The 17,428-nt window shown below is 41.2% G+C and overlaps 1 protein-coding gene across 2 annotated transcripts in view; it reads right to left on the bottom strand.

Annotated features, from left to right (window-relative positions):
• WFS1 (wolframin ER transmembrane glycoprotein) overlaps positions 1 to 17,428 on the bottom strand; it is a 63,999-nt gene that overhangs the window by 35,701 nt on the left and 10,870 nt on the right. Inside the window, exon 1 of one of the 2 annotated variants that reach the window (XM_054825238.1) lies at positions 35 to 340. The exons of the other annotated variant lie outside the window; for it this stretch is intronic. The gene's annotated coding sequence lies outside the window, so the exon portion shown is untranslated. Of the gene's footprint in view, positions 1 to 34; positions 341 to 17,428 lie in introns of those variants that run through there. 2 annotated transcript variants of the gene reach the window in all.

Raw genomic sequence — 17,428 nt, forward strand, 5'->3', positions numbered from 1 at the left:
GGGCCGTTCTGCCCACGGTCCCCCAGACGCTCACCGAGCCCGGCAGGGCGAAGTCACCAGCGCGGACTCCCAGCCACAAGTTTCTCCACGACTCCAGCAGCGGCTGGGCGACAAGTGGAGCCCAGCCGGGAGCCCGCAGCCCTACGGGGCAGCTCCGGCCCGCCCACTAGCCACGGCCCCCTCCCCTCCGCGCTGTGCTGAGGGGGCAGCGCTGCTGCCAGTCATCGCCCGCCGCTCCCCAGGGAGGCCTCCGCCGCTGCCGGGCGGGGCCAGTGGGAGGAGGAGGAGATGGAGGCGGGCCGTGTAGGGCCGCCGGCGGGTTGCTGTAGGGGAAGGGGCACTGCCGGGGCGGAGGAGGCAGCGCGTTGTGTGCGGCCTCTTCCCGCGCTACGGCGGGGGGCGGCTGTCCGCCGCGGGGGGACGACGAGGGGAGTATGTCATGGCGGAGGCGGCTGGGGCAGGCTTGAGAGCTCCAAAATGGCAGCGCAGAGTAACGGGGCGGTGCCCGTCCTTAGGAGAGGGTCCGGGGGGCAGCCGCTGTGAGGCGGCTTCTGGAGGGCCGTGAGGTGGGGGCGGCCTGGAAGTGGCGGAACTGTCCCAGTGCCGGGGCGGGTGCCTGACAGCTTCCTGCCTGACAGCATCGGCCCGAGTTGTCCGAGGTGCCGATAAAACCCTCTGCTCGAGTAGGGCCCTTAACTTGTTCTTTTGTTCCTCCGTAGGGAGCAAAAGGAGTGAGGAGAAGGGGAAAAAGGGTGGTAACTGAGTAACTAGTTGGTCCTAACCGTCCTCTAAGTTACTACTAGGTTCACCTGCATTTCTGCCACATACAGGGAAAGCTGCTGGGCTGGTGGTGAGCTGTAAACTTATCTGCAAGTGTTGCTGTTGTATTGGTAATAAACTTACTTTTTTTTAGAAATAATACATTACTTTTTATTTTTGAGCCACTTTAAGTAAGTCAAGGTCCCTACACAGTGCTGTGAATAGCTTCTAATGAAACAAAACAACCTCACAAACTCCAAATAGGAGATTAAGCCATTCATGTAATTTAGTCTCTTAGGTTGATTTTCACAAGTTCCAAGTTTGCAGCAGATCTTGGGGAGCTATGGTATGTCTCACTTTTAAAATGTCAGTTAGATCGTACTTGTTGATGTCATTGCATGTTGTTTTCTTTAATTCCCAAACAAAAATGTTGCCCCCAGAATTCTTACTATTTCCTTGCATTGGAAGTCATAACAAAATTTTTTACCTAAAATAAGTTTCAACAAACATGAAGTTAAGTTTCTGTTTACTTCAAATTAAAATACAATTTGGAAAAAAACCCAGTTATTTTTAAGAAATCATTTGCAATCTGAGTGTAATATGGTTTTATCAGGAACATACAATGCCTGCCTTGCGTTAGTCTGTTTAGTTGTTTCTTTAGACTGACAGTATGACTTAACTCAGATATGACAAACTACTGCTGCAATCTGCTCCCCCTGCTATTCACATTTGCTTCAAGATATTATTCTATACAATTGATTTGATATTTAGTGGGTGTGCTGATCGGATGTAACTTGCTTAGGGAACAGGTGGAAATGAGGGTGGTAGCTGGAAAAGTAACTAAAAGGAAGTGTAAAATAAAGCCTCCCCTGCTGCTTGTGCCCGCTCCTTTCCAACACAAGGCACAGTCACATGTGGCGTAAGCCATTCCAGAGCAGCTCGGTTCAGGGTTAAAACTGCCACACTGACTACTAACCTGCTTAACAGTGAGACATGATGTAAAATATATTCTGTGGTTGCTTATGGCCGATCTTACATTGAAGATGCACACTAATGTCACTGCTGAACTCGATCAGGTCCTTACTTCAGAAAAGGCCAACTAAACCTTTGCAGTAAATGAAACACACCTTATGTACTCACGGATGTGTTGTACAAATACATATAACATAACTGAAAGTAAACCAAGCTCAAACATGATGGCAGTTTCCATTATCAACTCCACTAGTTTCACTTTGGCCTACACTTTATCACAAATTATTAGTTCCCATTTGCTATTATCACAGTTGCCAATTGTTACAGCTACAGAGAAGAAACATGGAAGTACTGTAATAACTCATCGCAACACCTCTTTTACTTTCAGTTATGTAATGTGACTTACGGAATCAATAGAATAGTTGAGGTTGGAAGGGACCTCTGGAGGTCATCTGGTCCAGGCCCCCGGCTCAGGCGGGGTCACCTACAGCTGGTTGCCCAGATGGCTTTTGAGTATCTCTAAGGATTGACCCTCCACGACCTCTCTGGGCAGCCTGTGCTGGTGCTCAGTCACCCTTACAGTAAAAAAGCTTTTCCTGATACGGAGCCTCCCGTATTTCAGTTTGTGTTCACTGCTTCTGGTCCTCTCACGGGATGACTGGAAAGAGCCTGGCTCCATCTTCTTTGCACCCTCCCTCTGGGTATATACATTGATAAGATCCCCCTGAGCCTTCTCTTCTCCAGGCTGAACAGCCCCAGCTCTCTCAGCCTTTCCTCATAGGGACAGATGCTCCAGTCCCTTCATCATCTTTGTGGCCCTTTGTTGGACTCCCTCAGTCTGTCCGTGTCTCTTGTACTGGGGAGCCCAGAATTGGACCCAGCACTCCAGGTGTGGCCTCACCAGAGCTGAGTAGAGGGGAGGGCTCATCTCCCTCCACGTGCTGGCAACACTCCTAATGCAGCCCAGGATATCATTACCTTTTTTCTTGCCACAAGGGCACATTGCTGGCTCATGTTCAACTTGATGTTCACCAAGACCCCAGGTCCTTTTCTGCCAAGCTGCTTTCCACCTGGGTGCCCCCCAACATATATTAGTTCCTGGGGTTGTTCCTCCCCAGGTGCAGGACTTTGCACTTCCCCTTCTTGAACTTCATGAAGTTCCTGTCAGCCCAGGTTAAAAAAAATCTATTGCAACAAGAACAAAATAAAAAAGGTTGCAGTTCAGCCAGTTTCTTTTTGTGTTAGAGAATCAATAATCCTTTTACAAATATTTTGTAAGTTTACAGAGTGATGTTTGTTGACTATAGCTGATTTCTGTAAACATTGTTTACTCATGATGTGATAAAATGTAGTAGGAATGATTGCCTGAACATCTTAGGTGCAGTACTGAGATACAGGCTGAAATGAATTGCTTTTACATAGAATCATCAATGAGTTCTAGAAATATACTTGAACAGGGACATCTAATGATCTCAGCAATTCATATGTCACCTCAGTTAAACTGCATGTGATACAAACTGACATTTTCACATTCTCTTATGAAATGTGTATTTCAGCATGTAGGCATGCGTGTAATATTGAAGTGTTTAAGAAAAGTCTGTCTCTTAGAAAATTTAATTTGTAACAGTAAAAGACAAGATCATGCTAAGCAACATTTAAATAAAAATTTTTCTATTTAATCAATCAATTCAAACTGATTCACTTATCAAATTACTGAAATGAAATCAGAATTGTAGCATTGCTGGCATACAACTAGTTTCTCAGCATTCCAGAGGAAAAATTACTTAATCAAACTGTTTCTAAAATGAAGAGATGAAGCAGTGATCATCCAAGAAAACAGACCTGCATAAAGCATGACTCATCCCAGTGAATAGCCTTCAACTCTGTATGTTTGTCACAACACCTCAGAATAAAAGTCCATTTCTTTAGTCTATGGTACACTTAGAAACAGATTTGACGTAATTACTCTGGATGTTTCTGGAATATGCTAATCCTAGCAAAACTATTGTCAGTAGTGCTCTTGTAAGAGTAAGAAGAGCTGAAAAATTCATAGAGAAATGCCATGTGCATCTCCAGTAGTTAGGAAAGGAAGTACATTATGGAAATGAAAATATGTGAGTGATGCTAAAGAACCTGTACTAAATGCTGTCTCAGAGATCATCTCTTTTTTTTGCCCCACCTTGCCAATTAAGAGAACAGCTGTTATTTCAAAATAATAGGTTTTGAAATAGTTTACTCTGTTACACCCATTTTAACCATATAATTTAATTGATGGAAGCATTACGTCAGCATAAAATTAGTGCAATAAAAGGGCCAGCGTACCTCATGAGCAGCTGGGTACTATTGTTTCGTTAGACTGAGGACCAAGCTGAAAACAGATTTTTTTTTTTTTTTTTTTGGAAGGCAGTGTGTAAATCTAAAGCAGCAGGTATTTTCTGTCAGAAAGAGCATAATAAGCATACTAAGACGATAGACACAGAATCTGGAGAATCAACAATATGTCGTCAGCAACTACGATGTTAGTGCCATTTGGGATGGACATACGGAAGAAACAATTAATAAAAGGCAAGAGCGGGAGGAAAGGGAAAGAAAACCACAAGAAAGTGGGCATAAAAAGCAGGTAAAAATAGAAATTGAGGAGTTTTGTGAAGATGGTGATGAAGACTGTTCTTCCCAGATCTGCATATTAAATACACCTCTGTCACCTCAGGGTTAGAGTAGCTTTTGCGTAAGTACCTGTTTTTACGCGCTAAAGTATGTAGGGTAATGCGAGCATCTTTCCCTGTCCGCTGCTCTTTTAACCTCTCTTTATTCCACTGTCCTTATGCCAAACACGCTTTGGATGGCAGCACACAACTAGTAGTCATCATCATTGCTTTAGATAAAAACCCAACACTGTCATTCTTCCCTTAGCTCTCTCAGCTGGGAGGAAAGGGTCAGCATTTTCCTCTTCATGAATACCTACATTATAGGTGACTTATGTGGCATCAGATGTTCAGTTTTCCGCTTATTTCTCAGCTGTCTTTTCTAATCATGGACATAGCCTGTGAAAGAGGAAGAGATTTTAAAAGTGGGCACGGATACAACCATATTCACGCAGGTGATAATTAAGTAAGGCTGCGAAGGTCTGACAGAGCAGCTATTGGGAGGTAAGTCCTGGGCTGGAGGCGTTCCCTGGAGCAGGTAAAGGGGAGCGTGCTCCTCTTTCGCTTCCTTGAAGGTTCTTGATTTGTTCTTTTCACAACTTTGCTCTGAGACAGCTACTGATTTCATTGCTAATCCACAATCTAAATGGGACTTGGCTCTCTAATGCCTCAAGCTGCACCTCAGTCAAAGGTGTACTTGTTCTGTTCTGCTACAGTCTAGAGAAACCAGGGCAGTTTTCCTAGAGGGAAGGAATATTACCTCAAATGTTTATTCACAGAAAAATCAGCAACAAGTATCAACAAAGTCTGGAACTCTTATCTTGAATCAGTTTGGTGTTGCCAGAGATGAAATCTGGTGTAAAATTAAACTGGACATATTTAAGCACTGAGGATTTCTTGATAGGAGTAACTACTCACTCTACAGTTTGTAAGTAAGTCAGGTTGCATTAAGAAGTACCCCCTCAAACACTACATTTAACACAGATGAGTTTGCATCAGCCTTTCAAACTGGAAAGCATGCCACAAATCTGGTCCTGTAAATGGATCCGTTAGTGTTCTTGCCTTTGCAAGTCGAGCATAATCTTTTGCTCACAGTGACCTCTAGTGTGAAGGAAATGAAAATTTAGTGCAATCCAAGGTAGCGCACGTAGAACATTGTGTGCATCCATACTGTTACCTGTTTAAGGGGACACATATGTGTACCATCTGTTTGACTATATGACAGACTGCTTTATGGATTAAACAAGGATGCAAAACATGAACAGGAAACCATAAAACCAAAAACATTTCCTCAGCCATACTAAATAAAGAATTTAAAGATCTTTCATGATTTCTGTGTAATTTTGTTTAGATTTTTCTTGATCAAAAAGCCCACACACGACTCAGGTAATTTCCAGCATTCCCAAGTGCAAGAGATTGCTTTTACTGTCTGAAGTACAGCCTGTACTGGACTTTGTATGAGAGAGACAAATCAGAAGACAGTGATGCAAGAATTTCAAGAAGGACTGCTGTAAAATGTACAGATTCTCTAAACCCTGACCCCAATATAGTTATGAATTAGCCTTAATATATTACATACATTTTCTTCACCCAAATATATTGGAGTAACCATTTCCCCCCTCTTTTTTTTGCAGAACAATTTAGAGGGGAAAAAAAAAAGAAGCTATAAAGCAAAGATTTTCTTCTTAGCTTTGTCCCAAATTGCAAGAGAAAAGAAGTGGAGCAGTAAGTTAGCAAGGAATATTCCTGATGATTGGCAGTGTTAAATCTGGAATTTGACAGGGAATTTAGCTCTGGAATTGGCTAATTCAATCCCTGACTATAAAGAATTAAAGCTATAAGCATCTTCCCACATTTCAGGAGGAAATAATCTCTGGCTCAAGTAGAAATGACCGTTCCTTTGTCAAACAGACAAGTTCACATGGCTTGAGATACAAAGCGTTAATAATTTGCAAAGAATACTACAAAATTTTTTCTATAAACTACTTTCCATCCTTTTCAGGATTCCATCTGCTACGCAGCAGCAGACAGAGACATGTTGTTCTCCATCCACAAAACATTACGTGTAAATTGCTGTCTGAAAAACTGAGTTGCTACATCTCAGTTTCAGGCACATTAAATGTGAAAGATTCTGTAATAGAGATTGTGCAGAATTTAATTAAGGTTTTAAAAATGTGCAAAACTGTCACATTGAAAATTAAATTTCTGACAGGAAATATATGCTATTAGTCCTATACGTGTCAGATCAAATTCTGTCATATATTGGCCTTCAGTGTTCTAGTCAGGAAGCTTTCTTAGAGTAGTATTAGTCATTAAACTTTCAAATCATATCGATGTCAATATTGCTATCTCCAAATCTCACTGCTTTCTGCCTAAAAACCCGGCCACTTATTTCAAAGCTTTGAATATAAACACATCGACAGAAATGTGAAAAGAAAGTGAAGTGTTACAGAATTATTAAATAGAGAATTTCAGAATTATTATCTGAAAAGTTCACATTATTCATTGTCAGTTACATAAAATAATCAAGAGAAAGGGTTCAGTCAATTTGAAATGCAGATTTAAACCTCTGTTCTTTGTCCATTAGGCTCTTATGTTCCCAAAACCTTTTACATACAATATTTCTACTATTTATTTCACTAAGCTTGTTAGATTTTATTTATACACGTCAGTACTCCAATCCTGTTGATTAACATCAAAAGCAGTGGAATTTACCCGACATTTAAAGGAGTGTAGGGACAGGTTGCAGCTCTTTAATAAAGCTGTTTTGTCATAGCAAATGCAATCATGTAATTATTCTCATGATGCCAAATGTAGTTAGTCTGTATTCTCGCAGGACGGTGCTGGTCAGCTTGAGCTGTTTCATCATCTTCACAATCCTGTCTGTAACCAGCATTACACACACAAGGCTCCCACCAGGTGGCAACAACACTCTTCACTCTTTAAAGCATTTGCTGTATTTTAGATGGTAGAAATGCATGTTATGTACTAATCAGAAGGAAAAAAATGTGATTTATAATAACGTGAAGGTGATAGAAAATTATTTTCCTGAACTCTCGAGGTACAAGCACTTAGGCAAAGTCGTTTATAAGTGGGAACAGACTGCAGCGTGCTGGGCAATATCCATTGTTAGGTTCTTAACATCTATTTCAATATAAATACAAGTCACAATTTCCACTTAGTTCCTGAGAAACTGAAATTGTTTAAATTTGCTTTTTGATGAAACTGCGGAGAGCAGACAGTGTGAAATGCTAATTTACTAGTGGGAGCATAAACCTCACAGAGGTCTCACAATTTTAGCTCAAATTTGGACTGATCAAATTCACACCGTCAGCTACGGATTAAATGCTCTTTTTAGGCTTTTTATCTAGATGTATTTCTCTAAGTGCTGTACAACTGCTATATTCCTATCCTGTGTTTCTGGAGGAGAAGATACCTGCGCACATGCACGGTAAGACTCCCATTTGCCAGAAGAGGTGGACTTGCTGTGCACTCACTTTTCAGCTGCTCTGCGCATGGTCAGCAATCTTTGTACGACACGTTACGAACGTGCTCTACCTGCAGAGCTGTGCACCTGCTTAGACCAGCAGTACGAGTTCCACGTACTCAGGGTTTCCAATTTATTACAGCCTGGTTAGAGTTACTGGTCTGACAGCATGCATAAAGTCCTTGACCTGTGAGAAAAATCCTCAAATTTCTCCTAGAAAAGTTTCCAGGAAGAAAAAGAGGGCATGTCTGAAGAAACCAAAAGATGTAACAGTTGCGGTATCTCAAAATTAGTTTCACAATAGTTGTCTGACTCTTCAGTGTCTTGTCGTGCACAAGCCTGCAATGTGCTCAGTTATTTTCTTGAGTTCCCTATCATAATATTTGAGAAGACATAAGTGCCCAAAAGGGCAGTGAAGAGGACATCATCTGATCAGTCCGGGAGAAAGTCCTAATGCAGGAGGTGGAGAGAAACACTACAGACTTGCTTACACAGAGAGCAAGTTTAGAACCAATGCCTGTTTCTGCTCATACAATAGAACCTGCTGTTGTTTTTAAGAACTGAGGTCATCTTGCATACTTGAGAAGCAGTTCTTTCGTACATTTTCAGTCAGCAGAACTCTATGTTCCAGCAATATACCCATCATTTAGTAATTTCCACAAATCCTACACAAGTGAAATAATTTTTCCTTCTCCCTCACATAGAGGTGTACATGCATAAAATTTCATAAATATTTCCAAACCATTTCACTGTAACCTAAGAAACCAGAACTGCTCAGAATCCTTTTTTGTACATTCTCAATTCTTAACCTATTGCAACTTGTGTGATCACATAAACTGCCCATTTTCATTTTTTCCCCCAAATACTTCGACTTTGCATAAAGAAAAACCTGCTGTAGGAAAAAATTATATGAACATAGGCATTATTTTTTCTACTGTAGTTATACAGAATTTCAAACTGCAGAGAAAAGTAATTTTTAACATTGGTTGAAATAGGGATACTGCATTTGGTTCAGGTTAAGGAAAATGTAAGGTGATTGCACAAGTTACTGTCTTTGATGTAAGAGCTTATGAAACATAACTGCTGGTTTTATCTGAGTATATCATGAAGGACCCATAAATGTGAAAAATTATATTTAATACGCAGTTTTAGTTTTTGTGTGTTTATAATAGGTTATTGGATGAAAACCCTTTGAACAGAAATAGCTAAGGCTGCAAAAGTTACTCTTGAAAGAGAATTTAAGTTAGGTTTTCCTTTTTTTTCAGATCACTTTAAACAACACAAGTCTAAACCATGATTTGAATAGGGAATGTTTAATGCCGAACTAAAACCTTTACTGCCTTCTATATCCTTGAATAATCCAGTAATATTAAGACACATTCTGTTTCAACGGAAGGAATCATTCAAGTATAGGAAAATTCCAGCTGCACAAGCTCACTGCAACTTTAAACCCTCCTGTACAACAGCAGTTAAATATCTAAGGCGCATTCTCAACTATGCATAAAGAGGCTTCACTAGGAATGCCTGATGATGGTGTAACTAATTCACTGAAATGGAGCTTATAGTGATAATAAATCAAAAATATGCCCAAACTATTGAAGTCAAGTATATATTACCATAGACCTATTACTGTATTAATGTTCTTACTTTGCTTACTCACAGAATATTTTTTCTCCCCCCCCCCCCCCCCCCGCTTTTTTTGGAAACACCATTTGCAATGCAAAACAATTACGAATAAAAGTAGGAAAAACATCTTCAGCCACATTTTGGATCAGGGTCCATTTAACCTTCCTGATGCCAGAGCCATTAAAGAATACAGGTCATAAATAGCAGCCGCTGTCCCTTTTTAACAATAGCATTGTTTTTGTGACAAAATTATTCTCCACTAAAGCTGCACAGATTTATACATGAAATCCTACAACAGAAAGAAAAAGTGATGAAGAACTCTAAATTACTTTTCACAGTGGAAAAAAAAAACACAAGAGAAAAATAAGGTCTGTGCAACTGCATTCTCAAGACCATGCTATCCTGCACTCTTCTGTATGTCCATGTCAACATATATTAATATTTCGCATCTACAAGATATAGAGGACATAGTCAAATACTACATACATACTTGGATTTTATCCTTCTTTCACACTATTCAGCCACCTATTCCAATGCAAATGAAGTATTTTTCTTACCACCATCCTTCTTCAGGCATGATGCCCAAAAAGCAGGAGGCAGCCTTAGCTGAGTGTCACTAGTGGTGATGTGTCTGCAAAAACCGCATGGAGATGTGCTGATGTTCCCCATACTTTTCTTCAGTAACTTCTGGCATGTATTTCTTGCCCCATTCATCCTAATTCCCTGCAAAAATCTCACCCACTTATTTCCTAATGAAATTTTGTACTTTATATTTAACATGACCCTTCACTTTACTCGCCCCACTTCCAACACACTCAGGCATGTAGAAATAGGCCTCTGTCTACATCATTTCTGGATCCAAGCAGACTCTAGTATGACTAGTAGCACACTGAGGCAATTTTTGCCTGAAATTTTACACATTGTCTGATGCAAATTTCTATTGTATTTTTGACATAGTTAATCTACAATGCAGATTAACTACCTCCATGTAGTGGGTTGACCCTGGCTGGAGGCCAGGTGCCCCCCAAAGCCGCTCTATCACTGCCCTCCTCAGCTGGACAGGGGAGAGAAAATATAACGAAAGGCTCCTGGGTTGAAGTAAGGGCAGGGACAGATCACTCACCAGTTACTGTCAGGGGCAAAACAGACTTGACTTGGGGAAAATTTAATTTAATTTATTACCAATCAAATCAGAGTAGAGCAATGAGAAATAAACCCAAATATTAAAAACACCTCCCCCCACCCCTCCCTTCTTCCCAGGCTCAACTTCACTCCCGGTTTCTCTCTCTACTCCCCCCCACCCCAGCAGCACAGGGGGACGGGGAATGGGGGTTGTGGTCAGTTCATCACATGTTGTCTCTGCTGCTCCTTCCTCCTCCGGGGGAGGACTCCTCTTACTCTGCCCCTGCTCCAGCCTGGGGTCCCTCCCATGGGAGACAGTCCTCCACCAACTTCTCCAACGTGAGTCCTTCCCATGGGCTGCAGTTCTTCACAAACTGCTCCAGCGTGGGTCCCCCACGGGGTCACAAGTCCCGCCAGCAAACCTGCTCTGGCGTGGGCTCCTCTCTCCACAGGGCCACAGGTCCTGCCAGGAGCTTGCTCCAGCGCGGGCTTCCCACGGGCCTCCACCTGCTCCAGTGTGGGGTCCTCCATGGGCTGCAGGTGGAATCCCTACACCCCCTCGTCCTTCCTCCATGGGCTGCAGGGGGACAGCCTGCTTCACCATGGCCTTCACCAGGGGCTGCAGGGGGATCTCTGCTCCGGTGCCTGGAGCACCTCCTGCCCCTCCTTCTTCACTGACCTTGGTGTCTGCAGAGTTGTTCCTCTCACATCTTCTCACTCGTGTTTCCAGCTCCAGTTGCTGTTGTGCAGCAACTTTTCCTTTTCCTTAAGTATGTTACCCCAAAGGCACTACCACCGTCACTGATGGGCTCAGCCTTGGCCAGAGGCAGGTCCATCTTGAGCCGGCTGGCCCCATGTGGTACATGGGGGAAGCTTCTAGCAGCTTCTCACAGCAGCCACCCCTGTAGCCCCCCCGCTACCAAAACCTTGCCACACAAACCCAATATACTCTTTGCTCAGATTTTTATTAAGAATGTATGACTTGGATTGCTTTTTTCCCAGGTAGATGGGTATTTGCAAGATGAATCTTTTGTCATCCCTTTTTGTCCATGCACTTATACTCTTTGAGTTTCATGCACTTCTTTCCTCTTGATGTGACTGTATTTCTGATTTATCCCTAGAATTATCTTGAATGTCTCTGTTAAATAAAGCTTAGGTAAGGCTTAGATGAGTCTAAGACAGCCATAGACATTTATGATTTCTTTTTCCCCCCTCTATGTCAGTTTTATCTGTGTTTTGATTAGAAATGAACGACAAAATGTTGTGCAGTAAAATCCTTGGAAGATGGAAAATATTGCAAGATTTTGGGAAAGAGATAAAAACTGTCATACATCTGCAAAACATTTGGGAACCTGAGAGGTGGCATTTTCAGGACGGCAGTGCACCCCTGCTGTGTCCTTTGCAGTGTGCATGCAGGGAGTCGCTGTGACGTGGCTGGCTGTGAATCCTGCTCTACATGAACGCCTGGCCTTGGCAAGGTGTTGAGTTTTTCTTGTATTTATGTGTTGAGCTGTTTTAAGTTAGGGCTGGGTATAGAAAACAAGAATTCAGCAATCATTTCAGACCAAGAGTTTTGTAACTAAACATTGTGAACAAGTAAGTGACAGGCAGATTTCAGCCCGCAGGCTCAAATAATAACTGTTTTAACAGTTGGGAGTTGGAAAGAACTGAGTAATTTTAGAAATAGAGCCATTTTTAACTGGTTGAAAGGCAGCAAACATATAAAAGAGCTATGAATATTTTTAAAATTACTTGATTTCTTCAGAAATCATAGAATCATAGAATGGTTTGGGTTGGAAGGGACCTCAAAGCTCATCGAGTTCCAACCCCCCTGCCATGGGCAGGGACACCCTCCACTAGACCAGGTTGCCCAAAGCCCCATCCAACCTGGCCTTGAACACTTCCAGGGATGGGGCATCCACAGCTTCTCTGGGCACCCTGTTCCAGTGCCTCACCACCCCCACTGTAAAGAATTTGTTCCTAAAGTGGTGCTTCTTGACCAAAATAAGTTGCTATGGATCAAGCAATATTTGGTGGGATGGGAAATCCAGAGAGAGAAGCCTGCAGGAAGAATTGGCAGGGAGCTGGGTAGACTCTCCTAGATGGAGGTAGCGGTAAGAAAGATGTCTGTGTTTTATTGTTTCAGAACACAGCTTCTTGCAAATTTTTTTGTTAACAATGTCCTATGATTAGGAGAATATTTGATAACTGTTTGCCAATTTAATCGCCCCAGATGAAAGAAAACTGTAGATTTGGTGAGGTAAATCATAGCTGATTCACTATAGACTGCATCTTGGGTCCAATTATGAAAGCAGGAAAAAGAAATCACCTTGACGGACATATGCTATTTGAGATCACAGTCCTGAACAACTAGACTTTGAAAAACCAGTCATCCTGAGAGAAGATTTCTGATACTTTAAACAGACATAAGCTTGTTAGATATGTGAAATCTTCAAATGACCTCAAGATTCTTTCCTCCTCATTCTGAACAGCCTGGCATTAATTCACAGGAAGGCTCTCAGAAGTCTTAAAAGTTATTAAAAGCTTTTGTAATCTTAAATATGATTTGTAGCTGTATCTTTAGTAATAATAAAACAGAAGATTTATCACAGAAAAATGACTTATCATCATTCAGTATTGGCAGATGATGCTGAACGAGCACAAGAATCATGTCTGAATTTTCAGTCTTTAAAAAGAATTCTAAGTACATTGAGAGCCGCTAAATCTGTTTCCGGCTCAAAATGTTGATTTCTAAAACTGAATAAAAGCTGCTCAGCTTGAGGAGACAGAAGACAGTACAAAAAGTTCATAATACTTTAATTGTTGGCTCCTAATTTGATACTTTCACAGTAGTTCAAACTTGAAAACAAATAGTCCACCCAGTAAATGCAAAAACCCCATTATTAGTTCTTTGTTTCTATTAAAAGTGTTACATGGGTAACTGGGTAACTTCTTCAGAGCAACAGTGAATTCTGGATAATGTTAGCAGAAGTTAGAGGAAAGGGACTTCAATTTTTCAGTCATTAATGACTAATGTATAAACACAGAATCATCAAGATCAACATGAAAGCAGAAGCAGTAAGACTAGCAATAGCAAAAGTGTGAAGTTCAGAACAGCAAAGACTGATCTGTGAGTTAAATAAATCATTGCAGTCCTACTTTTGCCATTAAATTTAGCTATCACTACCCATGCCAGAACCGAGGTTGGCATAACTGGAGGATGTTCTACAACATGAAATGAAAAGGGCGCTGCACAACCATGGCATACCAGCTAGCTATCAGTAAGACATCCATACAGTCCAATTTTGTGTAGCAGTCTTCTATGAGGAGCGAGGAGGAAATATTTCCCGCATTTTCATGTGAAACACAGCATCAGCAGAGTAATTCTGCAGCCACAGGGTGTTCTCTAGACTTGCTGCAATGGGACAGAGGAAGTATTTTACTCTATTTCCTAACAAATTAATGTATTTATTTGTTCTCAAAAAATGTGTTCCCCTGAATAGTATTTTCCAGAGAATGCCTCAATCCTCAGAAGGTTCTTTTTAAAATTGCCTCAAAGGCTAAATACAAAAAGTAAGGTTTTTGTGGTTTTAAGTTCTCCAGGCCAGAGATCCGTGCATGAATGTTCCTGTTCTGGCAAAAGATTTCAAGGCTTCAAATTGCCACTGAGACACAGAAAGAGCTATTGACTATTGAACTCGTGAGCTTCCCTAGATCTGTACTACGGATGCTCTTTAATCCATACTGCTCAACATTATTATCCATCTTCTAATCCTTTGTTTTCTTTCCCTCTCAAATAGGAGTGCTATGTTAGTCAACCTATTGCTAATATACTGAATTAAAGCACCAAATGCATCTTCACACTTACAAATTCCTCTCTACAGCTAAAAAGATTCATGATTGCAGATTTTTTTATAAGTAATAATTTGCCTTCTACATAGTTTTTAATACGCATGTCCAAAAGCTTTCCAATTATACTTTCCCAGATAGATTCAGCATCAGAATAGAAAGTTACACAGCAGGTTTGATAGCCTATGCTCCAAAGTTGTAAAAAACACCTGCAAAACCACTTATCTACACTTAGGAAGCCTGGAATCTAGAAAAGGCATGCATTACCATTGTAATTCTCTTTTCTTTAAGCAGGTCAATTTTTAAAATCCTTCCTTTAATCATTTCTTTGTTAAATTTCTACTCATACAGTTACAATTTTCTGCTTTGAAGAGATAAAGACCAGCACTGACGATTTGATATGTATCCAGCAGTGATGGAGAAGAATCAGTATTGTAATACCATGGGTTCTTTTAACACTGAACAGAAAAACATCTGTATGTTTTAAATTAATCATGTCAGCATACCTAGACATTTATAAAAATGCCAGCATTAAAACAAATTGTGGTAACAATAAGCAAAGCTGAAAAACTCGAGTGTTACCAAAGAAAAGTCAAATCTTGCACTTGGGCAGGAATAACCACACTAACCAGTACAGGCTGGGCACCAGGCAGCAGAAAAGCAGCTTTGCAGAATAAGGCCTGGGGGCTGTGGTGGACAAGATGACCATGAGCAGGCAATGTGCCACTGTGGCAAAGAAGGTGAGTGGTATCCTGGGCTGCACTAGACAAAGCATTCGCAGCAGGTGGAGGGAGGCGAGCATTGCCCTCTGCTCAGCTCTGGAGTGCTGGGTCCAACTCTAGGCTCTCCAGTGAATGGCCACAAAGCTGGGACCAGAGCATCTCTCGTATGAGGAGAGGCTGAGAGAGCTGGAGCTGCTTACTCTGGAGAAGAGAAGGTTCAGGGGGATCTTATCAATGCATATAAATATCTGATGGAAGGATGTAAAGAACCCAGACTCTTCTCAGTGGTGTCCAAGAGGCAATGGGCACAAACTGAAACACAGGAGGTTCCCCCTGGAAATTTCTCAACTCTTTTGTTTTCAGTTCCTGAATTTAGCCAGTGAATATTTATTGATTCTACTGAAAGCAATGGGATCTAAATGCCAGCTACTTGCTGTACATGATAGATGTGATCTACAGGATCACATAACGTATGTGATCGCATGAAATGCACTGCCGAGTTAGGTTTCTTAGTCTGCATAAGGTAAAAAAAAAATCACTTAAATGTTATCAGAGAAGTTCTGTAAAGTTCTGCTTTCCTATAAGGTGCTCTTTCGCTATGAAGAGAGCTGAAAAAAAGCCCCAACCTGCCCCCCCCCCCCCCCATTTATGTATCCAACAGAATAGGTCATTATTTCATTCCCCTGCTTAGATGAAACAAATATAGAATAGTGAAGACCAGAAGTATTTAGTAAAGCTAGAAGCTAGTATCCACTAAATGACAATTCAGATCCATTATTTGCTGAAAGGGGAAAATTGCCACTAAGCATTACAGAGAGACTACTTTTAAGACTTTTGGCAAATCCTGATTCCATGGATAAGAAGGATTTTTTACATGATGGGATTCTGCAAATGCATTTAATACAGGTGCATAGGCTCGGTAACTCTCATGGCTATTGCAAGTCCATTTCATAGACATGCATACACAGAACTCCTTTGTTCTCTTACTTTCCAGCCTCCAACACTCTCAGAGGATGAAAGAAAAGCTATGTTTAACTTCTAGCCCCCATAACTGTTATAAAGGAATTTTGTTTCTAGAGCTACACCGTTCATTCCCTGTTTTCTCTTTGTGGTTCCCCATGTCAATACTTAAGGGAGTTACTTGAGAATCCACTCTGAGCAGCTTTGTTCTATAGTAATGTCTCTTTCTTCATAATGAGAGGACCAGGGTTGCCTCCTTATCTGCCAAGAGTTGCAAGTAACACCTCTAAATTGAACACAACCACACTCTGACTAGGGTTGGAATCCTACATTCCAGAACAGAAGGTGAGTTACCAGAAGACATACAGATCTGAGCGAAATGCTCCCTCAAGGACGCAGGAAACCCTGACAGTTACCTGAATGTATGGTGCAGATTTATAGCTGAGACATAGAAACAGAGAACAATGCGAGTGAAAAGTGAATCTACCACAGTAAAGAAGAGCAGCCCGGAAATCCATATTGCCCTTAAGCGGGACAGAGCAATGAGCTCAGTAAGCCACATCGACTGCATCTCATACAGGAGAAGGCACCGAGTTTCTTGGGAGAGGCTGCCGTCAGGACTGAATTGCTGCCTCGCCCCAGGCCTCACATTTGCCATTTTCTATAGCTCTGTTTCTCTATCTGCAAGAGCTACTTAACTGCCTTTCTGAAGGACCGTATGAATTGTTAAATAAGGCAAAGATTTAGAGAAAGTTACTATCCTGTATTAGGCAAAGTGATACACCTGGGGAAAAGGCCATCCAAGCTTGTGGACACACAAAGACCCCAGGTATTATGAAACATTACAAAATTTGTAAGATATTAACCACTAGCAAAAACCCATCAAAAATTAACCTTATGTTTTTAGTTAAGCACTGACTTGTACTTTCGTCTGTCCCCATTTAAATTGTTCATACTAAGAATACAGAATTCAACATTAAAGACTACAGTACTGACTTAAGCTTTTTTTTACCTCCCTCCCATCCAAAAAAAAAAATATCCCCAAACAAACCTAACAGCTATACAGAACAGTGATTCCCTCACAAAGAGCTTAATAAGATAAAAACTCCAAAGACAAATAAATTAGGATGCAAGTAATAGCAAAAACCACAGCAAATATGCCTAAAAGGACAGGAGTAGGTTGCAAAGGCAAGTATAATTGTGGTCTCTCTTAATATTGGACCGCTTATCTTTGCATTCCTAATATCCTTTATCTTAGGTCCATGTATATTTAAGCAAATGCTTAC

The sequence above is a fragment of the Grus americana genome, chromosome 4 (assembly GCF_028858705.1).
Source record: "Grus americana isolate bGruAme1 chromosome 4, bGruAme1.mat, whole genome shotgun sequence".
Taxonomy (NCBI): Eukaryota; Metazoa; Chordata; class Aves; order Gruiformes; family Gruidae; genus Grus; species Grus americana.